Consider the following 24,276-nt stretch of genomic DNA (forward strand, 5'->3'; position numbering starts at 1 on the left):
TGTCAGTATTTGTTGAAAAAGTGGCGAATTATAATAACTTCCCATATCAGTACATATCTACAGTCATTTTAATAATAGCGTAGTCTTTTATGCATCCTGTGTATCATGATTTATTTAACCAAATCCCTATAACTGGACACTCACTGGTCCCTCCCTTCCAGATGAAAGAATAAGGTTGCTGCGGTTCTTCTTTCATGATTCCAAACCATAGCTCTGGATGTGTTTGTACTCATGTCTTTTTGAACTTGTTATTTCTTTAGGAGAATTCCTAGAGTGGTATTTACTCCTTACCACAAAGGACATTTCAGGAAAATTCCATGGCCACAGACAGTCAGACCTGGAAAGAATATAGTTGCTGTGATTAAGGGTTTAACCTGATTCTCTGCTTCCTGGATTAGTAAATGCTAGTTGGCTGGCCGGCTGCCTGCAGCTTCCAAGGAGCAATGCAGTTGGGTAAAGAGGGATGGAAGCTTGGTGTTATAATATGACATGGTAAGTTCCATAATAGAAATGTGCTGAATATCTAGGACAGAGGGAAGCTGCACCCCCACCTGAGCGTCAGCTGTTTCCGTAGAATTAGCCATATGAAGAGCAGGGAGGATGAGCAGTTTGGGCTGATAAAGTGAGATGTGCCAGGCAGAGCAGACAGAGGTAGAGCCAGAAAAAGAGCCAGGAGCCATAGCAGAGAGGGCTGGGTATAAATTATTAAGACTCTTAGGACCAACCTCTGGATCTGATACCAGATGTGATGAGGAAAACCTTGGAAAGGCTCTAAGCATGGCCAGTTTGCATTTTAGAAGTTTCCTCTGGCCTGGGGTTGGAGGATGGTTGTGCAGTAGACACATTTAGAGACAGAGAGATGTGTTGGAAGGAGGATGCAGTTTTATAAGTGAGAAGCATCCATTTTTCTCAGTCATGGGGGTCTAGATGCTGCAGTGGTTAGACTGAGAATGAAAGTGCCAGACTGGAGATTATTTAGTTGAGGGGCCTCAACCTGGACATACCTAAGTTAAACTTACAGGAATATATGATGCCTGGAATTCTATCCCAAAGTGTGCATATATGCAAGTTGTTATTAAAAATATTGCCACTGGTAAGTCTTGGATGCTAGGCATAAACAACCTGTGGGTCATGTTTGATCTGGCTGGAGTTATCAGATTTTCAAAAGGACCCCCATATACGAGTGATCTTATTGGAATGATGAAAGTCTCCTAAAACTGGATCATGGTAACTTGATAAACTTACTAAAAATCTTTGATGTGTATACCTGAAATGGATGAATTTTATGATATACCTCAAAAACCTAAAAAGGGGAAGGGTCCCCATAGTCCAGAGAACATTAAAAGCCACTAAATTATACATGTTGAATTAAGATGTAATGGTTAACTTAATTGTTTCAACTCGGCTAGGCTATGGTGCCTAGTTGTTTGGTCAAAGACTAGAGTAGATGGTGCTCTGATGGTATTTTTTAGATCTGATTGACATTTACAATCCCTTGACTTTAAGTAAAGCAGATTGTCCTCTATGATGTGCCTGGGCCTTATGCAGTCATTTGAAGGCCTTAAGAGAAAAGAGTGAGAAAGAAAAATTCATGCGTCCAGACTGCCATGTAGAAAGCCACCCAAGCGCCCAGGCTCCCGGCCTGTCCTACAGATTTCAGACTCAAGACGGCAGTATTGACCCTCATCGGAATTGTCAGCTTGCCCTATGAATTTCAGACTTGCCAGCCCCTACATTTGTGTAAGCCAATTCCTTAAAATACATCTCTCTCTATAGATACATATAGATATATAGATACTCTACTGGTTCTGCTTCTCTGGAGACCCCTGACTGACACATAAGGTAAATTGAAGTATTTTGGTTGCTTTCAGTTTTTTTTAAGTCCTTTCACCGTGGAAATCATTTTCTGGCCTACCATTCACAGGTGTGCCACTGTTAACCATGTGTATGTGGGGCCGCCCCTTTTGGGCCTGGTTGTTATGGCATATATTAGTGTGTGGGGGGGAGTTAGGCAGAAACCCTGAGGGTCCTGGATCTCCTCCGTGCACAGAGTGTCAGCCCCAGTGCACTGTGGGTGGCTAGGCAGGCCTCGAAGCCTGACTCTGGGTGGTGGTCTGAGAAAGGCAGCCCAGCCCGCTGGCCACTTCTTGTGCAGTGAAGGACCCAACTGAATCATGGGAGATGACAGAGGCTTTCTGAAACCCAATCACCCTTCTCTGGCCTTCCGTCCAAGAGTGTGTCTTGAAAGAAGACATACCACTGGTGATCAAGTGCAGCTCTGACGTTTATTAAGGGTTGGCCAGAAACCACATGAAAATGACAGCCAGTCCCCAGATGAGATCTGGTTCTCATCCCACTGGTGTCACAACTCCGTTTTTCTTCTTGCATCTTTGTGCTGGGGAAGCTAGTGGCTCTTTTCTCCTATTTCAGTTTTTGCCATGGTTTGTGGGAATGGGCAGGAAAGTCATTTCTCGGGAAAACCCTTGAAGAGTGGAGACTTCTTACACAGAACACATGGGCACTTAGGTACACACTGGAATGATCCAGGCTTTATTGAACACCTACTGTGTGCCAGGAATTATGTCGGACTTTGGGGCTCCTGTTGGTCAGAACTCTTAATGTGCTGGCACTCTTGCTGCCTGAAGGAAGGAACAAATAAAGAGAACCTGTCCTCAAGTTGAAAATCGGTACAAGGTTCTATTCTGAAACCAAAAAAAGAAAAGGAAAAGAAGAAAACTGTAAGCCACGCCCTTGGTTAACCTATGAAAGACTGCCCAGATGTGGTGCCTGAGAAAGTCTTGGATGGAGACTCAGCAGTGGTCCACATGTTGCTATTTAGTACTATCTGGGTTCTGGGATATTTGTAAAAGATCACCATATGCTTTACTGGAAGGTTGATGTAGAACTGTAGGTATGTTTTACCGAGTCCAAACTCATACTGCTCACTGCACCACAGGCCAATAAATCAAGTTGTTGGGGCAACTTTATTAGGATAGCAACTTTATTAGGAAAGCGAGAGTGTTGTCCCAAAGAATCATCTTAATCAATAGAATTCAGACTTTCTTTATACTAAAAAGGGAGGGGGTGTGGCTAGTTGGTGCAAACTTCTTGGTGCCGGAATCCTCTGTTCTTGCAGCTGTCCAAGTATGTCTGGTCACAGTGTTCCTATAGACCTCCAGTAAGACAATTGTTATTTTCTTTTCTGCAACTTTTTATCTTCATATGAATGGGTAAGTGTTATACTTTAAAGGTCAGAGCCTTGAGAATGGGCTGTAATGTATATTTTAGGCTGTAGGCAACATTCGTTTACAAAGGTGCCGAGCCAGCGTGACTAAGCACAGGCAACAGATCCCAAAGGTTAGAGCTAAAGGAATAGATCCAATATGGGGTCAGCTTTCTTCTTCCTTGTTACAGGTAATCTCTGCTACTTACCGGCTCTTTGGCCTTTTCCGGGTCCTTATTCTCTTGGACGGAACCGTCCTTCCCTCATCTATAACATCCTTCTCTTCACAGCCTTGTGGCAAGGAGCAGGTGAAACACTGGCCAGAGAAAGAATGTGTGTGGAGCTGCTTTGTGCTGAGCTCTAGGAGCTACGTTGTAATAGTCCAAGAAGCGCTCCCTGATCTTGGTGAACTTACAGTCTAAGGAGGGAAATGGACCTGAAATGGGCTGTGCACAATTCTGTGTGAACGTGTATGTGTGAAGGGTGTGTGTGCGAGCCTGCAGAGCCCATGTGTTTAGGAGAGGTGTTGTCATCAGAGAAACACCCTTTGGCAGCTGAAGGTAGTTTCAAAAAAGCATCCATTCCTTCCTTGCTTCTCACAAACATCGTGAAAAGGTACTTGAAAACAGTCCTTTAAAAAACCTATTTTTCCTACGCATCCACTTAACCTCATGCATTCTGGTTGCCCTCCATCTTTCTCTTCCAGACTCCTTAGAAATTCCTCACAAACACTCTTGCGCTGGCCGCCTCCCCTACATCTCTTCAGTTTCTCCTTTCCCCACTTTCTCTCAATTCAGCTTCACAAAGTCCTGAATTAGTCTCCTGGAGAAATAGCGCAAACCGTCTTCTGTCTTCAGACCACAGACCTCAGATGGGGGGCCAGGGAGGGTATAAGGTAGAGATGGAAAACCAGGTTGACGAAGCCAGAACCTACGTCCGTAGAGGGAGGAAGGCTAAAAACGTGTGCATCAGTGTAAATCACATGGTACCCTGTACCGACTGCTGCAACGTGTCCTTACTATGGGAATGCACGATTAGGGCCACAGTCGCTGCCTGGAAGGCAGGTCTCTGAGCTGGGTCTTAGAGTGTTACCACATGCAAGTTCACGTGCCCAATGCAGAGTGAGGCCAAACAAACCGAGGCGTCGGAGTTTAGAGCAGAGAAAAGTTTATTGCAGGGCTGTGCAAGGAGATGGGTGGCTCATGCCCAGAAAACCCCAGACTCCATGAAGGGTTTCAGCAAAGCGTTTTTAAAGGCAAGGGGAGGGAGGGGTGTGCTTGATTGTTGCAGACTTCTGGGTGTAGGAATCCTTTGTTCTCGCAGCTGACCTTGTAGGTCAGGTCATGATGTTCCTATAAAAACCTCCAGCGAGACAAATGTTATTCTCTGTTCTGCAACTTTGAATCTCTGTATGAATGGAAAAGTGTTATACCCTTAAAGGTCAGAGCCTTGAAAATGGGCTACCCTGTATATTTCGGGCTATAGACAGCATTCTTCACTGGAAGCAAAAGCAACGGAATCCAAAGGTTAAAGTAAAAGAAACAGATGCAATATGGGGTCAGATTTGTTCTTTCCTATTACAAGAAGAGGAGTGGGAGTGCGTTCGTGTGGCAGCATGAAGCAGCATGCTGTGAATTAGGGAAGAGAAAGCTGGTCTGTGTGCCTGGCATGTCAGAGACATGGGAAATAGAAGGTAGAAGAGGAGGCTGGACTGGTTATTTAGGGGCTGTGTGTGCTATAAGCTAGCCCTACACAGAAAATCTACATTCTCTTGTTGCAGATGCCTCTTGACACCTGCAAGTTGGTTTGTAAGTGATCCCTCTCATGACTGCAAGGGGACGTGGGTGAGATTGTTGTGGCTGATCCTTGGCAAGCACCTCTGTCCCCTGAAAACCTGAGGACCCATGCTGGCAGCATCTTAGTTCACAAAGGGAAGTGTTCAGTGTTTATTTTCCCACTTTCTCAAAATCACATCACTCTGGGTTGCAGTGAACAGAAACCTAACTTAAAGTGAGTGATACAAAGAAGAACATTGGCTCATGTAACTGATTAATAAATGGGGAGGGGGTGTGATGATTGCAGCGGGCGTCTCTCTGTCTGTCTTTCTCTCTGCTTTCCTTCTCGTCCAGACAAACCCTCCTCTTGTGGCAGGAGGGCTCCCGGCAGCCCCAGCCGTACATCCTGTTAACACAGTACCCCAGGGAGAGGGAGTTCTCTTTTTCCAGTCCTTCCTGCAAGAATCACATGATCGGCTTTCCTTGTACTGAGGTGGGGCACATGCCCATCTCGGAACTCTCTGGCCAAGTCAGTGGGCTCTGCTGATTGGCCAATCCTGGCTTCTTGGTACTGGGATGGGAGCTGCCTAGCCTACTCAAGCCTCATAAACTGAGAGTGGGGGAAGGCTGGTTCCTCAGAAGAAAACCTAGGTGCTTTTACCAGAAGCGGGAATGGCTCTGGAGGAGGCTAAAACCCAGATGCCCACAACAAATTGCTTCCTGTCCACCTCATATTCTCACCCTGATGAGCAATAAGAAAAATGACCTCCACCAGAGATAATGAGCATAGCAATTGTTAGGGCTTTTTATGGGGGAATGTATGTGCAGCAGGAAAAAAAGATTTGAAACAAAGCCCAGCTTCTTCTTGGTTTTTTAGTATCTCATTTGCTGAGGAGAATTAAGCAAGAAGAGAACTTGATTGAATCTAATTGCTTGTAAAAAGTGTTCAAAAGACATTTTATCACACAATTTAGATGCCTAAACAGCTGGGAGGTGAATGCCACCGTCCGAAGTAATAAACAGAATGGCAAAGTCTTCCTTCATATTGTATCTGTTTATGCTTTCACTAGTGCAGCCTGTGTTCATTGTTAAAACTAAGGAGGAGTTATATTAACTCAGGACAGATGGTGCTTAATACTGACCACACACGAAGACTGGTGGCCCCAGGCTCCAAGTTCAGGCAGAAGGCAAGACAGATTTGCTTCCATATGGGATGAGTACCATTAGATGCTAGGATGCTGTGGTTGTGGTTTGGGAGTGAAAACACCAGAATTATCTTGGCTAGGTAGATACTATTGTTACTCTTGGTAATTTTAATAACCATTTTATAACAGGACTTTACTACTTACTGCATGCTTTCATGCACATCTGTTCACTTTATCCTCCCAAGAATCATGTGCAATAAAAAAGTTTGTCTCCATTTTTACAGATAGTAAGTGATTGACTCAAGATCACAAAGTTATATTGTATCGGTGCCAACGTATGTGCATTTGTGTCCGTACCTTTGACTCAAAACCCAGGGATGTTTTGACTACACATAATTAGTTGCCCAGAAGTCATTCTGTTATTAAAGGCTTACATTTCTTTTTGGGGGGTACGGGGGGACTAGGAGGAAAGATAGCTTTATTGAGGATGCCAACAGTCCTGGGGAGAAGGTGGACTCATGTCCCAAAGAACCAACTCCTGACTCCTCAGGCTTTGTTCAGAGATAGTACAGGAAATAGAGGAAGGGGATGCATGCTGGGAAGAGGGTGGTCTTCTGTTTTCAGAGATGGTTATCACGATCATTGGCACCAAACTTCCATCACATCTTGCTTGTAGTTAGAACATTATTGGGCCATGAGTCTCTGGTTAGTTATTTCTGCTGGTCTTGGAGGGTCCCCTGGGGAGGCAGGGGGTGGCTGCAGCTCTCCCTGGGGTCACAAAAGCTGGTTCAGGTGGTGCCCACCTACCCGAACTCCTGCTGGGGGCAGACACCCTGCCTGGGTCCTTGCATTTCTTTATATGCCCCTCAGGGCAGGCGTAAGAATTAAACTGCCCAGCTTCAAGGCTCAGCTCACCTCCTCTACCCAGAAGGGTCTTAATAATCTTCCTCGGCCTTCCTTGACACCATTCTTTAATCTCCGAAGTATACACACGTGGGGTTGAGTGGGGGAGGGAAGGAAATATTAACACTCAAAATAATATTTATTTTTAAACAACTGAACTTCACTAATATTTGAAAGCTTTTTCTTTTGAAATAATCTAAAATTATAGAAAGTTGCAGAATTAGTACAAGGAGTCCTGTGTACCCCTCTCCCAGTTTCCCCTAAGGCTGATACCTTAAAAAAATCATTGTACAATCATCACAACCAGGAAATTAACATTGACACAATTTTATTAACTCAACCACAGACGTTATTCAAAATTCACCAGCTTTCCCACTAATGTCCTTGTTTCCTGGTCCTGGATCCTTTCCAGGATCTCACGTTGCATTTGGTTTCCATGTCCTCTTATTGTCTACAGCCCTAATCTGTGACAATTCCTCAGTCTTTATTTTTCATGACGTTGGCATATTTGAATGGAACTGGTCATTTATTTGAGTATCCCTCAATTTGGGTTAGTCTGATATTTTTGCATGATTAGATTGAGGTATGCTTTTTTTTGACTAGAAGACCACTGAAGTGTTGCTGTGTTCTTTTCAGTGCATCTTATCAGGAAGTACGTAATATCAACATGTCTTAGTATCGGTGATGCTAGTTTTGACCACTTGTTTAAGGTACTATCTGCCAGGTTTCTCCACTGTAAAGTTACCATTTTTCCCTTTGTAAATAATGCATATCTTATGGGGAGACACTTTGAGAGGATGCACATATTCTGTTTGTCATTGTTCTCTTGCCTGCCAATTTTAGCTTCCGTTGATGATGTTTGCTTGCAACAATTATTATGGATGCATTTGCCTAATGAGCTTGACTAAAATTTAGTAAATATATTCTCTTTAGTGCTCTTACTGAGATGTCATGTTGTATGGTGACATGCCATACATAGTAGTATATATATTCCCATTTCCTTTTCCTGTGTCTATTCACATGCGTATTTTTACCCACTTATGATAATAGTTCATGGAAAATTTGATAAATACTTCATTTTTAAAAAAGAACACCAAAAGAATTTTTTGGAAGCATTATCACTGACTTGTAGAATTGATAGTAGGCTGCAGAATTGAGCTTGGAACTCTGAGGTCATGCAGGACCCACAGAAAAGACAACATTCTGCTTTTGATTGCCCACTGGAGTCAAAATTCAACCTGGCCCATTTCACTTGATGTTGTATCATCAAGATTTCTACATGCTTCCAGTATTAGCAGTTACCATTTTAAAAACCTGCATAATATCCCCCATATTATGGGGGGTATTGGATGTTGAGGTTGTTTCAAATTTAATAGCAGATGTGTTAATAATTCCTTTATGCTCGGTGTTTCTGAAACTTGGCTGCACACTGGAATCACCAGGGAGTTTTAAGAAATACTGATGCCTGGGTCCCACCTCCCTCCAGAGAGTGTGACTGTGGCCTGGGCATGGGGATTTTTCAGAGGCCTCCACAGGTTCTAGTATATAGCAGAGGTTGAGAACCACTGGTCTAGGAGCTCCTGTGGCTTGTGTGGCATATGTTTTCTTGCACATAAAGAATCCATGCATTCACTGCTTCCTATTGACCACAGAAACTTGTGCTGTCTTCTCTCCACTTGACCTAAAGCACACAAACGTTCACATTCACATGCATTCACACATGTAGGCAGCCTAATATTGCTTCACAGTATTACCACTTCCTGCTTGTATGAGAAAAGTAAGTTATATGACTTCCCTGTGCTTTTGTTTTCTTCATCTAGAAAATGGCAATATATTAGTGTCTCCCTCTTAGGGTCTTGGGGATAAAGAGTTGAAATTCAGACTCCTTATGCAAAACTTTACTGCAGCCATTTCAGAGCACAATTTGGCAATAATTGCAAGGCAGAGTCTGTATCCCCTGCCCTCTGAAAAGAGCTTTCAGGCTTATGAGTATCGTTAAGTTCTTGGGTTAAGAAACCACCATGATAATGTTTCTCCTGGGATGGGTTTAAGGTCATGGGGCCATCATGATGATGGTTCTCCAAGACTGGGTTTGGTACAATGCATGGAATGGTGTCAACCTCCTCTTCTCATTGGGAACTGGCCACTTTTGCTGTAGCCATCTCAGCATATGGTAGGTTTCCTTACCAGTTCTGTTTGTTTTCCTTCTTATTTCTTTTAAAATGTGGTTTTGACTTTGTTTTAAACAACTGATACCATAGTTTTAAATGACCTGTGTGACATCCTAAGCATTTGCTCACAAATGCCAGATTCTCAAATGAAAGTTGAAATAAAGTCACAGGGTGAGTGATAGTAAATTCAGGATTAGAACTGTTCTATATCCAGTTCTTTTTAAATTCTGAAGCTTTTTAATATACATACAGTTCTCTTTACAGAATATGAAATGCAGTTAATACTATATACAGTTTTTTTAAATTCTGAAGCTTTTCATTAATTAAAAATAATAGCTGCCATTATTGAGCACTTACTCTTGGCCAGGTACCGTGATGAATATTTTACAAGTTTTATTTAATCTTCACAATTGAACCTTCAAGGGGTAGCTTGAGTTTGAATAAGTGTCTATTTTATTTATTTATCTTATTGACATATAGTTGATTTACAATATTGTGTTAATTTCAACTGTACAGCAAAGTGATTCAGTTCTACATGTATATGTATATATCTGTGTTCTTTATTTTCCGATTCTTTTCCATTATAGGTATTGAATATAGTTCCCTGAGCCATACAGTACATCCTTGTTGTTTATTTTATATATGGTAGTGTGTATCTGTTAATCCCATACGCCTAATTTATCCCTCCCTCCCCTTCCCCTTCGGTAACCATATGTTTGTTTTCTATGTGAGTCTGTTTCTGTTTTGTAAGTAAGTTCATTTGTACTATTTTTTTATTAGATTCCACATATAGGTGATATCATATAATATTTGTCTTTCTCTGACTTACTTCACTTAGTATAATAATCTCTAGGTCCATCCATGTTGCTGCAGATGGCATTATTTCATTCTTTATTATGGCTGAGTAGTATTCCCTTGTGTATATATACCACATCTTCTTTATCCATTCATCTGTTTATGGACATTAAGTGTTTATTATAAAATTGAGAAAATGTAATAATAATAATTTATTCAATCCTTTCCATGTCCCAGGTGCTATTCAGATAGTCTGATGTGAACTCATTTGCTAACAGCTTATTTGCTTGAAGAGTGGATAAGTAACTTGCCCGTTGTCATACAACCCGTTAGCACAGAGCTGGGAATTAAATCCAGTCCTGTCTGCCTGACTGCCGATGCCAGTTAGCTTGATCACTGGATTTGATTACTTCCCCTAAAGGCTGATCTTTGGTCAGCTCTGTAAGTATCCAAGTGCAGAAGGTACAAGGGAAATTCTGTTTCATTTCAGCCTCAGCCAAACGCCCACCACATTGGCTGGTGACATCTAGGTACAGAGGGACTTTAGCAGCATGGTGATTGGTGGCCCTGATCCAGTACTTACCTGTCTCTTTATGACACAGTGCCTGCAAGGTAAGGTAAGCTCAATTAATGTTTTGTGGTATTAGGTTTATGAATTTAAAAAATCAAATAGGATAAATAGGCTTTTGTTAATAACATTCACACCAAAGTGAAGGAAAGTCCCTGTTGATTTTCACTCCAGAGAACAGTAGACCCTTCAAAGCAAATTAGCTTAGATTCAGTTGTTGCAGAGCTTGTCCAGTTCATCCCAGCCATGCTGCGAAAAACAGTCCCTTCTTGTTTATCATTCACAGTGAAGATGTTTGTTTTGAGGGGTGTTGCTAGATGGATTTTATAAATGCTAGTGCAGGTCTCTAATTTAATCTTGCATGTTGAACTTTGGATTCTTTATTCTACTGCCTCTGGAACACCATGTTTCTGTGATTTTGCAGAGCTCAAGTACTCACTCTGTGCCTAGTTAATTTCCCCCAAACAGAAATATTTCCCAAGATTAATGCCCAGCTCTGTTGCAGGGTGGTCCTTCCCTCCTCCCACCAGCGACCTCCTCCGTGCTCAGTTGCTGTCATGTTTCATGAGAAGCTTCCTGAGGTGTCTTGCTCAGTGGGCATATCAGCATGGTGTGTGCCAGCAACTTGCAGCAGCAGTTTCCATGCCTCTTGAGAAGCAGATTAGGGGAAGTGATGGATGCTGAAATCGGTTTTGACAGATCTCTAATGTTTCTTCTAATTGAAAGTTGTTATTGGAGGTGGTTCTTAGTGGTGCCTCTTGCAGGAATTCAGTTTCCGTCCCTCTCGGAGCCCTTGTAGCTTCCTTGTCCCACTGGCATCTGTGGACTCTGGCTACTAAGGGGTGAGGGGAAGGACAGCAGAGGGCAAGCAGTCCAGCAGTAATTGTGTCCTCAATGGGAAGGAAGAGGCAGGTCTTTCTTCTCTAGGTGGGAATGGATTCTCTGCCATTAATGTTCACTTATTAGTGTTATGTCAGCAGTAAGAAGATGAAGTAAGGGGAAAAAAAAAATTAAAGGGCGAGGGTAGACCCTGTTCTCTTTTTCACGAATTATGACTGTTCGCTTTTAAAGTACCTTCTAGATGGGCAAATGATATGAACAGAAAGTGCACAGAAGCTGAATGCATGTGGCAAAAGGAGACTTTAGAAGTTCAGCTCATCTGCAGTAAGCAGTAGAAATTAAAACAAAAATGAGATAGCATTCTACCAATTAAGTAACAAAGCCTTTTTATGAGATTCCAGTACTTAATGTTGAAGGGTGCTGGGTGATAGGCACTTTCATATACTGCTCTTGGGAATACACATTGGTTCAAAATCTCTGGCAAGATATTATGAAAAGCCTGAAAAATATTCACGCCCTTTGACTCAGTGAAATTCCAGGAATTTTTACTAAGGAAATAATTTTTTTTTAAAAAAAGAAGAAAGTGTATCACCTGGGTATTTATAACAATGTTTATTTTCATAAATGCGAATTGGAAATAAATATCTAGTAGTAAGGTTAGGGAACATTCTAGCAATGGGTTGGAATATTACTCTGTTGAAATAGTATCCTTTAAGACTGATGTTTACTAAGATTTTTATGATATGGGAAATGCTTATGATATATTGATAAGTAAACGTTGTATATTTAGTTTGCTTCTCATTTTTTCAAATAATACATACATGTAAGAAAAAAGGACAAAGGATTTATATCAGAATGTTAGTGATTATTATGTCTGGGTAGTGGAATTTTCTTCACCTTTTTTAAAAAACAACTTCTGTGTATACTTAGCTTGTTCAATTCTGCTCTGTTCAGCATTTATTTAACCAATTAATATTAAGTGCCAATTATATATCAGCACTGACTTCCTACAGTTGTATTTGTCTTAGAAGTTTTTTTTTTTTTAATTTTTATTTATTTATTTATTTATGGCTGTGTTGGCTCTTCGTTTCTGTGCGAGGGCTTTCTCTAGTTGCGGCAAGTGGGGGCCACTCCTCATCGCGGTGCACGGGCCTCTCACTATCGCGGCCTCTCGTTGCGGAGCACAGGCTCCAGACGCACAGGCTCAGTATTTGTGGCTCACGGGGCTAGTTGCTCCGCGGCATGTGGGATCTTCCCAGACCAGGGCTCGAACCCGTGTCCCCTGCATTGGCAGGCAGATTCTCAACCACTGCGCCACCAGGGAAGCCCCTTAGAAGTATTTTTATTTTTACATATACATCAGTTGATGACAGTATTGAGAGCTGCTTCCTCCGGGCTGTCAGTGGAGTGTGAGTTTCTACCAATGAGGACTAATGAGCCCACCTGTGCTTCCCACAATTTGAACTTGCTGGCCAGAAGGAGAAAGATGGAGAAATCCTCCTCTTCCTTCTGTCATAATTTCATGGTCTCATGAACACTATGGACTCACGACACCTTGAAAAGGACTATATGAAATGGTGCTAGAGATGCCGTGAACATGCCAAGGGAAATCTACAAACAATGGATCTTAAAAATGCAGGAGCTACACAAAGTGACTTTTTTATTTTGAGAGTGGGATGTATTTTTAAAATAAGGGAGGAAGGGAGGGAAAGTTGTCCCAGTGAACTCTTTGTGTCACACCTTCGTTTCAGGTGATTGTCTTGAACATGCCAGACAAGTGTGGTTTTGAAATCGAGAGTTAGGTGGATCCATGATTTTAGTGCTCAGTGCAGACTGTAGTTGTCACCTAGGTGGTACCTGGTAGTACGGAGGGGAAGTTGTTGTGTCATATCAAAACAGCTTATGAAATGTTCATCCGGCCTGTGGGTCTTGATGTAACCTTGGATGACCCTCAACTGCTCGGGCCTCACTCAGTTTCCTCATCCATAAGTTAGGGGTTTGAAAAATCATCTCTAGTGATCAGATTTGGGGTTCCCAGTGGCGGGGGTTAGGTGGGGTGCTAGGAGGGGGAATGGAACGAAGGGGGTCAAAAGGTGCAAAGCTCCAGTTATAAGTAAGTCCTGGGGATATAATGCACAGCGTGATAAAGATAGTTAACCCTGCTGCATGTCACACATGAAAGTTAAGAGAGTAAATCGTAAGAGTTCTCATCACAAGGAAAACATTTTTTTCTGCCTCTTTAATTTTGTATCTGTGAGATGGTGGATGTTCACCAAACTTATAGTGATCATCATTTCACGATATACGTAAGTCCCATCATTGTGCTATACACAATAAACTTATACAGTGCTGTATGTCAGTTACACCTCAGTAGAACTGGAAGAAAACAACAAAAGATGAAGAAACAAAGAAAAATGGTCTCCGAAGTCCCTTAATTCCATTGATTTTGTGGCCTACTATGAGTTATGTGGAGATCTTCTGAACTTTCTACGAGAAGGAACCAATTCTTGTTCTGCTGGTATCCCTTGGGTTAGCATGCTTCTCTTGGCCATAGCTAAGGCTTCCATGAGTTGTGGTTGTGTACCTGATCACGTCACCTCACGAGGATCTTTTTGGAGATGTAGGAAGAGGTTTTAATAGCTCCATAAATAGTTAGAGGTGAAAATAAGTGTCTTGATAAAATTGTCCGTCCTATGATGTATCCTGCCTTGTCACACTTAATCCTCATGGTTCCCCTGAGAGGTGGTGATACGGATTATACCCATTTTACAGAGGTCTAGAGAGGCTAAGGGGTCATGGAAAGTCACCTAGCTGGTAAGTGTCAGGGTCAAGCGTAGAGTCTAGATCTAGCTGACTTGAAGATTTGAGCTCTTAACTCTCATGCATGTTCTTTCAGTTCTTTTACTACTAGAATCAGTGAAATTCACAAAGCATCCCAAGCCTCAAGTAACGCAAAACAGTGATACAAAATGGTGGCCATGAGCAGCATTGCTTCGATGTGTTTGTTGGCCTCGATAGGTTTTCTTTAAGAATGGGGTCAGTTGCTAATGTTCACAAATTGGCGGTTTTGCTTTGGGCTCACAGCATTGCAAGGCTGGTTGTCACTCAGTAAGCGAGGCCCCCTTCAGGTGGGGCGTTGCTGTGTGGTTCGCTGCTTGTCCCGTCTGACCTGCCTCCCTTGCTTACATTAGCTCTCTGGCTGAGAGAAAAATTCAACCTTTTGGATAATGCACACACGGGACAGCCAGTTTCTGAATGATTATAGTTCAGCCACAGCAATGATAGAATTCAAAGAGCCACAGATGTAAATGCCTCCCCCTTTAGAAGTTACTTTAGAAGTAACTGAATGCCATGTCTGAAAACAAAAATGTGCAAAAACAGTGAGATGTTTCCTGTATGACTACATGAGATCATTAGATGTCTATAAAGTTTGGGGTGTTGGTCCTAATGATGAATCATCAGGCATTCTTTGTTATGATAGTTGGAGGCATGTACCACCCAGCTGCAGGTCTGTGGTGGGTTTCTCTTTGCTCTTTGTTCTTCTTTTGTCCAATATTTGGTTCATGCAGAGCTCCCCAAAATGCCATCACAATAAAAAGTGAATTTGTTATATATTTCTTTGGATATGCCAGTGTCCTTTCATTGTAAAAGTTAGGGCATTCTTGTTTTAAAACAAAATTACTCCAAATGCATTTGAGTTCTATTTCATTGATTTTGTTTATGAAATGATGGTATTCCAAGTCTTATCTGTTTGGGTCAGTTAACTACCTTTACCTCCAGGAAGGAGCCTATCTTCCTCAGTGTCTGGTAGGCATAGCTTAGATAACCTTTGTCATGATGTCTAACATACTGGGGTCATGGTCCCCTCATTTTGGTCAATGGAATAGTTACCTATCTGGGTAAATAGCTATTGGTAGATGACTTTCGCGTTAGTACATCTGTCCGGTGTTTGCAGAAAGAAGGCGAGTCTAGAGATTTGAGTATAAATTCTGAAGTTAGACCATCTGGGGTCACATGCCACTTCTGTATATTAGCTATGTGACCTTAGCAAACTTAACTCTCTGGGTTTCAGCTTCTACATCTGTAATGGGGAAAATAATTTATGTCTCAAGAGATTGTTATGAGGATACAGTAAGTTACTGTTGTAGACTCTATTATTTTCACAAGTATTTGCCTCCCCTACACCCCCAGAGGAATTTATATATCTGTCCTATTGATCTCCAGCATGACATTTTAATGTGCTTCAGCTAGTGGATTTTGAGTGAAAGGACATGTGTCACTTTCCAGCCTGGTTTGTCTTGTTTTCCTTACCCTTTGCCATAATACTGGCAATGCTCCTGATAAAAGCTGCTCCATCAGCCTGCATTCAGGAATGGAAACCATGGGGCAGAGCCACAGCCGTGGCCATGCAGCAAGAGGGGCTGCTCAACCTGTGGGATCATAAGCAATGAGCTCCTGGGCTTATTTATTGTCATGGCATGACCTCTCCTAACCTTACTAATATGTGGATTAAATCTTTAGCCCTTACCTTGGCACCTGGCACATGGTAAGTGTTCAGCCAGCATTAGCTTGTGGAATTATGTCTCCTCAGCTCATATTTTTTCAGTTGTTGGCCCCAATGTCTGGCTAATTTTTTGAAGTCTCTTCAGTCATTTGCTATCATTCCATTAAGACATGAAAGTATCACTGGCATTGGCCAATTGTTCCATAGTTCAAGAAAGAACAACAAAAGGATTATAAAGAAAGATGCATTTAGGAACAAAAACAGATATATCAGTATTCTTGGTCAGGGGTCAGAACCAGTGATTTAAGGACCAAATCTGGCCCAGTACCTCTTTTTGTAACATCTGTAAGCTAAGAATGGTTTTTATATTTGTTAATGGCTAGAAAAAATAAAAACAAGGATAATATTTTGTGGCACCTGAAAATTATGCGAAATTCAAATGTCAGTACCCATAAAGTTTTGTTCCAGCAGAGCCACGCCCATTTATTTAAGTGTTATCTGTGGCTGCTAGGCCAGGTTGCCTTATTACTACTTGGTCTCTGTGTCCTAATGTGTGCAGATCAGAGGATTATTGTAAATACCTAAAGAAACTATATGTATGACAATATATTTAAAAGAATAAGAGTCAGTGATATGCTCTTAAATGGGGAAAGCCTACATTATAGAAGGTGTCATTTAAACCATTTTTTTTTGTTTTAATGTGTTCCTGGAAAAATTACTAGAAATAAATATAAACTGAAATATTAAGAGGGGTGATCCTGGCGGTAGGATTATGCATGATTTTTATGTTATATGAATCTGTGCCTTTGGGTATTTTCTTTTTGAGTTTTAAGCATTGAGCATATAATTAGAGAAGTTATTTCAAAACAATAAAATAATAAGAATATAGTATAAGATAGAGGGAGCAATACCCATTTAACAATGTTTGGGGCCTCTCGAGCCCTCATCCTGTGTTGTGCTGAAAAGACAGAAAAGGTTCTGTGCCAGAGAATGTCTCCTTCAAACTCCATTCCACTGTTTTATGTGCCATCTGGAAACAGAAATACCCTGTTCTTTCCATACTTTTTCAGTCTTGGCATCTGAGCCTGGCATCAGCTATGTGCTTTGGAAATTGTACTTAGAATTTGTGAGTTTCCTAGAACCCCACGGAATTTGCAGATGCTCTGTGACCTGTGTACTCAGCAGTGGCTGGAAGACACACCAGTTCCAACTTGTGAAAGTGCTCCAAGGCCAGTTCTGCTCTTTAAGAGTGTCCTTCTAGGATTCCGGGCCAGGACTGCCAAGTCCCTACAACCTTGGCTTTAAACATCAGATGTTCATCCATAGCGGTGTCACCGGGAGAGCTGAAAAGGGGTGGTGGTGTGGGCTTTCCTGTGGGGAGCAGAATTCCCCACTGGTGGAAACACCTGGACTTGGGAGAATGGGTGCAGGCTATCCGAGCCATCTCTCTCGGCCACGGGCTAAGCACTCCCATGCAGGCAGTCTCCCAGGAGCCACCGTTTGTATAAGCGATGTTATTCTGGAGCCTCCAAGATGAATGTGGCTTTGTTCTCCAGGGCCCAGGCAGACCAGATGCTCTCCAGAAGGCATCTCAGCAGGTGTCCTTGGATGCATGTGCTTTATTTAGGCTTCCTCAAGCTCTAGCACTTAGTGGACAGCCAAGATAGAAAATGCGGCAGCCAAAAAAAAAAAAAAAAAAAAAATTCAAGAATGGTGTATGTTGCTCAAGTCCATTAGAGGGAAACTGATTCACCATTGTGCATCCTCAGGTCCCACTGTGCTTTTGTTCCCAGGTTAAAAGACAGGCAGAGGCGATATAACTCAATGGTTAAGCACTCAGATTAGAGTCAAATGCACCTGCATTCAAGTTCAGGTGCTGCTGTAAACTGGCTGAGTCCCCTTGGGCCTGGGCCTTAATCTTGGTAAATGTTGCTTTCCCCATTGGTAAAAGGAAGATATAAAAAAGTACCTACTTCGTGGCATTAGAAACAATAACTGAGGTGTCGTGATGTGAGGTATCGCGTAGTGCTCGGAGCACAGTAAGTGCTCAGGGAGTTCATTTGTTTATTTAGACATTTGTTGGCACATTTAGCCCTTGGAGGAGGTGCAAAGGGCCTGTTGTATCTGTGATCCATCTGGGGATTTTTTGCTTTCTAAGTTTAAGAAACTGTAATACCCAAAGTTGAATTTGGGAACAATTTACATCTTTTTAAATTTCTGTTTATTCATAAAATCTTTCTCAAGTTCAAAACTTCCTGCCAGTCTCTTCTGTCACCAAGGGAATAAGAATAATACCAGTAATCATCACAATAATGACAACAACAAATACTCAACACCAGGCATTGTACCAAGCATTTTACTCCTTTAATCCTCACAATAAACCCTACGAAGTTCGATCTTTAATCATCCCCATTTTTCAGATTAGGAAAATGAGGCACAAGGAGTTTAAAGTAAGTTGCCCAAGGTTATGCAATTAATAAATGGTGGAGCTGGGATTCAGTTGCAGACCATCTGGTTCTGGACCGCTGGCTCTTAATGGCACCGGGTGAAGAATTTCCCAGGTAGCAACACTTGACATTTTCATAATTGAATCTAGCCTGTTCCTTTAAGAACTAGAGAGTAATAGTTGAGCACGTTCAAAGCAAGGTTTCACTCTGGCCTTGGAAGGAAATGAATCATACTTATTCTTTGAACAGTTTTGAAAAGAACTTTCACTGGATCTATGAAATGTCAAACAAACTGAATCAGATTTTTTCTTTTGTAGGAAGGTAAGCTCTCTCTGGGTAGCTCAAGATGATAATCAAACGAGTTATTAAGTTGAGAAGTATAAACATTTTTCTGCACCTGAATCTTTGTGCTTTCATTTTTCAATCTGTCAGGAGTGAAGGATTTCACTGGAGAATTCTCCAAGGCTGAGTTTCTCAACCTTAGCCCCGTTGACATTTTGGGTCAGAAAGTTCTTTGCTGTGGAGCCTGTCCTGTGCATTGTGGGATGTTTAGCAGGTTTCTAGATGACCCTCTAGAAGCCAGCAGCAACCCCCGCTCTTCCCAGTAGCATGACCAAAAATGTCTCCAGACATCCCTTTTCCTAATGTCCCTGGGGAGCAAAATTGCCCCCTGCTGGAGAACTGCGGCTGTAAATTCCCACTAGATCTGTCTTGGAATTTGAGTTCTGTCACTTGCTCAGTAGGTATTGTGACTGTGTCTTAAAAACGTTCTCATCTTTGATTCTCTCACCTATTTGCAGAAGGGCATGTTGATCCCTTCCTGTAGGATGACTGGTACTCTGAAATGAGAAAACCTAATTAAATTATAGTGGATGGTTAATATATATGCCTTTTTTTGTTCTCTTCTCCCCAAGCTCCAAAATCCAACAATTCTAATCATAATTATAGTTCTTAGTTTCCCTCCAGATGCTAACATATGTATGTGATAAATCAATTTATATTTCTCTGGAAAACAACTCTTGGGAATGAAAATTGAGAGTAATTATTTTCCTTTTCCTTTTTTTCTTTTTTTGCTGAGTTTATGTACTCTAACTAACCCAGAAAAGTATTTAATTTTATTCCACGTGAGGGATTGTTCAAAGAAGATCAGGTCCAACTCTTTTGAATATCCACTAACAGTTGAAAAGGAAATGAGTTTAAATAACAGCTCTTGGGATTTAAGTTAGATATGACAGGGAACTGTCAGACAAAGGTATCGGACAGAGGTTCATTGCCGGAGCAGGTGATAGAGTTGCCTCTCTTGGAGACTGGTAAAACCTAGAAAGCCACTGATCTGGAACCGTCTGAAGTATGACTTCTAAATTTGGGAAGCAGTCTTCACCTTGCAAGTTTACCCTTGAATATGCTGCAAGCTCCACTTCTGATCTGAGCTTCTAAGAGAGATTCTGGCACAATTGGCCGAGTGTTTCATCTTTCTTCCCTGCGGTTCTGGCCCTTTCTCCCCCCCCCCCACCACGCAGCTAAAAGAACTCGAGAAGCATTTGGCTGAATTTTAGCACTTAAGACCTTGATGAAGGCAAAAAACAAAAACAAGGAATAATTAGTCCCAGTTTGTCAGCAATTAACTGTACTTTGAATATAACTTTTTGCTGCTGGAAACTTGGGCAGACAGCATGCCACGGTTCTATGGCTCTTCAGCGGCCAGACGGTGCCCAAGTTACTACTGCACTGAGTGACCCCCGCAGCTTCTGAAAAAGACGAATGCTTGGGCCCCACCTCTGGGTTCTAATTCAGGAAGTTTGGGGGGTGCCAGACAACTGTGTTAAACACACATACATACCATTCTCATCACGATCTTAATTCTTCAAAGCGTGAAACTTGGATCTTGGACGTTTCATATCTGTGTTTCTTCTCATGTGTAAAGTGGGGTTAATAATAATAGTGCCGACCACGCAGAGTTGTTGAGAGGATGGCGTAGATAATTCATACCAAGTGCTTAGCACAGAGCCCAGCAAAGACGAGACCTCAGTTTCCGTTAGCTGGCGTCATTGCCACTGTGTTCATTGTCATCATCACCACTTCTGCCCTGGAAACCTTGGGCCGGTTTTGATTCCTCCCTTTGTGAATTTCCTTCCTAATTATCTACTTGCCAAATCCTGATAAGTCCAGATCCTCTTAAGGCTGTTTGTAACCTTCCCCTCCCGACTTTTTTCTATTTTTCTCCTCTAGTTCATGCCTTGCCCGGACAACAAGCAGACTCTTCACTGACCTTCCTGCCTTCCTGTCTGTTCTCTAAGGTGCAGCCAGAGTGATCTTTCAAATGTACATGGGGTATCCTTCCCCAGATTCAAACTCTTCATAGCATTTAGAATAAAACCAACTTCTCCCCTCGCTTTAAACAGCCTGCCTGGTCTGATCCACCAGGCATCACCTCATGCCACTTCCTGCCTTGTCTACCGTGTTTGAGCCACTGTGATCTCTGACCTCATTTGGCTGTACTTCAGTTGTGTTGAGTTCTTTTCTACCTCAGGACCTTTGCACAGGCTCATTCTGAAGCTCCTGATGACTCTTCACATAGCTACCTCCTTCTTACTTCAGGTCTCAGCCATCATCACCTCTTTAGGTAGGTTTTACCTGACCACACCCATTCAGCATCTGTACTTACTCCCCATTATTTTAATCTCAGCCTCCTGTCTGTTCTCTTCCTAGCATGAGACAGTCTGTCATTTTGTTTATTGGTTTACTTGTATTTTCTCACATCCTTTCACTGTACTGTAAGAACCATAGGGGAAGCAACTGTTTCTTTTATTCACCAACCTGTCTCTAGAACCTAGTTCAGTGCTTACCACATAGACATAGATGGTGCTCAGGAAATACTGGTGGGATGAGAGAATGAATGAATGATGAGTGAATGGGTGAATGACTTTATTTGCCTGTGTATTCATTCACATGTCCACAGACATGTGTTGAATAGCTCCTGTAGACAGGACGATCTGGGTATCTGAAGAGAAGAAGATAGAGGGATGTAATCTAGGACCCATGGGAATGTTTTAATTTTTCCAGAGCACTTGGACTGATTTTACTTTTTGGACACAGAGAGTTGTGTAATTATATGATTTTTCCTTTTCCACATCAGCTGCTACAAATTTAGAGCCAAAATTTGTGGCCCATACGTCTTCTTGGTATGCAGTTTCGCCTCATTCTTGGATCCATTTCATGTCCCCGTCCTCATTTTTCTTTTCCTTTTGCTCCTATTTTTAATTTATGTCATCTTGTATTTGATGTATCCTCATAAGCTGCCTTAACATCTCCCTGAAACAAGACAAATTAGACACCCATCAATCTATAAAAATGTGACGAGAAGAGCTTTATGAGAAGTATAAATAAAGTGCTTCTGGCATTAGAAAGGTAGATATTTCCCAGGTGACTTCTGTAAGCTCCAGAGAGCGGGGCGGAGGGCTGAGAGCTTTCTCAAGGGGAGACCTGAACACTTAGTAGGCGCAGGAAATGTGACTTCAGTTAAGATTAGTAAAGGGAGGATTTAATGCAGGTAACTGGTTGTTTTGCCTGTTTTGACTGCACACTGGGGCTCTGGACCTCATGCTGTTTTTTCTCACTATCTTCCTTCTCTAGAAGCACCATATAATTTTCAAAATAATCAGGAGGCATCCACCCTGTTCTCTCTGAAAGGTTCGCACACGCTTTCTCCTAACTCCATTTCATTGATTCTCAGCCGATTTGTGATTTGGGCGGGGGGAGGGGGGACAGGAGTTTGCTGCTTCTCCACTTCTGTCTGTTGTGGTGTTTGTTTACAGGGTGTTCTGATGCAGATCTGGACAGTGAGGAGAATCAGAAATTCTTTCTGGATCTGGGGGCTTTGTATGTACAATGGCAGCTATGGTGGTGAGCTCGCCCTTCCTGTGGCTCCATGTACTCAGTCTGCCCCAAACATGGAGCCTTGAGTCTCTAGTCCAGACTTCTCCCAGGACACAGACTTCTGTATTCAGGGACCCTCTCAGTGGCTCTCTCTTCTTGGATGACTAGTAGACGTCTTGAGTTGACATGTCCAAAGGTGAATTTCTGGTCTTCTCCCCGTTCCAGCTGCAGCTTTTGCCACCTCCGTTGATGCCAGTTCCATTCATCCTACTTCTCAGGCCAAAAGCTTCGAGTCACCTTTGACTCTTCTCTTACCTCTCCCACTCAGCCCACCAGGCAGTGCCGGAGGCTCTGCCTTCATAATAGGCAGACTCTGATCTCTTCCCACCACCGTCGCAATTCTGGTCACTCTCAGTTCTTGCCTGCCTCCTAGTGATAGCATCACTTCCATCCTAGCCTCCAGGGATCTTTGGAAAACCTTCCAGGTGGGCTCTCCCATCACCCTCAGTCTAAAACCCAAAGCTCTTCAAGGTCCTCACGTCAGCACGTGATCAGCAGCCCTTTGCCCCCACCGTTAGCTCTTCTCAGCCCTTACGAGTCTCATAAACCACTGCACTCTCTCAGGCTCACCACTCCAGCCACATTGCGTCATTTCTCTTCCTTGAACATGCTGTGTCTGCTCCTGCCTCAGGACCTTTGCGTCGCGTGTCCCTTTTGCCTGGAACGCCTTTACCTCCCTGAAGTCTTTGTTTGGTCTCCTTGGACAATCTATTTCAAATGAGCACATTCCTCTCTGGGTTTCCCCATCTCTCTAGAGATGTTTTTCTTTTATGCAAAGCACTTAACCACTTTCTAACACAATGCATTTTTTTTTTTGGCCTATGTTTTGTCTGTCTACCCCCTCCCACCCTGCAGCAAATGTAAAGGCAAGGATCTTTGTTTTATTCTCTAAGCCCAAGGGCCTGGAACAGTGCCTGACATATTGTGGATTCTCCATCATCATCGTTGAGTTAATAGATGGAGCGCTGTCTCTTCTCCAGAGTGCTCCTCATCTCTTACTGTCCGTCGATCTGATGCGCTGTCCTACTTTAGGAGCCCATCTATAAAGTCTTAACTACACTGATAAAGCTGGGGCAGATTCCTCCAGAATAAATTGTGACATAACAGCACCCTCTACGTGAACCTTGCATAATTCTTCAGTAACCCTCTCTTCTGGAGCCTCCTGGATCCATCTGGAAACCATTCCAGCAAACATCTATCCTACATAATAGATCACTATTTTCCTTTTGCATTGGACTCTGGCTCCCCAGAGCCTGCAGTCAGCACTGAGATGGATTTCTTATCTCCGTGGCTTCGTTAAGAGTGTACATATTTGGTTGCCAGTGCTACGGTTCTCCATAGTGCAGTTTGTTGCAACAAAAGAAAGCGTTTGCCAAATGATTTGTCAGCATATGTTATAAAGCCACATAGGCGCTCTTTATGTAACTGGAAAATACTGATCCCAATTAGTGACAGATTAAAGACCAAGAGGGGAAAATGGTGTTGCTTTCTTCAAAGGAACTTAAGAGGGTTGATGCGAAGGTGTAGGGGTGGGGTGGGGAGGGGAGGAAGAGGAGAAGAGAGGCAGAGAGCAGAAAAGGAGCCGACTGGGGGTGATGGAATATAATTCTGGCACCCAGGAAACAGGGTTTAGTATCATGAGGCTGAGCTGTCTATCTACTTGACTCCCACTATCCTTCAAGGTAATAGCTTTTTCAGGCCAACTGGTCTCATGCCTCAATTCTTGGGAAGAGAAACATTCCTAGGCTTTCTGAAATGGCAGGGACTGGAGCTGACCTCCCAAGGACTGGGAGTCCTGCCGTGGTGCCATGCGGAGCCCCCCAGGCGGCTTGGCGAGCCGGAATGCTACAGTTCAGGGAAGGAGGCCCTCACTGCCGAGGTTGGCAGCCATGTATGAACTCAGCAGCTTGTGATCCTGGCTGCCTTTGGAAGTGACTCACCTCCTCATTGGGAGAGCACATTAGACACG

The 24,276-nt window shown here is 42.6% G+C and overlaps 1 protein-coding gene across 3 annotated transcripts in view; it reads left to right on the forward strand.

The window, feature by feature from the left end:
- The window catches only part of PRICKLE2 (prickle planar cell polarity protein 2), a 347,221-nt gene that overhangs the window by 71,717 nt on the left and 251,228 nt on the right, over positions 1–24,276 (forward strand). The window contains exon 1 of one of the 3 annotated variants that reach the window (XM_081246317.1): positions 10,614–10,629. The exons of the other annotated variants lie outside the window; for them this stretch is intronic. The gene's annotated coding sequence lies outside the window, so the exon portion shown is untranslated. Of the gene's footprint in view, positions 1–10,613; positions 10,630–24,276 lie in introns of those variants that run through there. 3 annotated transcript variants of the gene reach the window in all.

This window comes from Mesoplodon bidens (assembly GCF_964165515.1).
Source record: "Mesoplodon bidens genome assembly, chromosome: 10".
NCBI lineage: Eukaryota > Metazoa > Chordata > Mammalia > Artiodactyla > Ziphiidae > Mesoplodon > Mesoplodon bidens.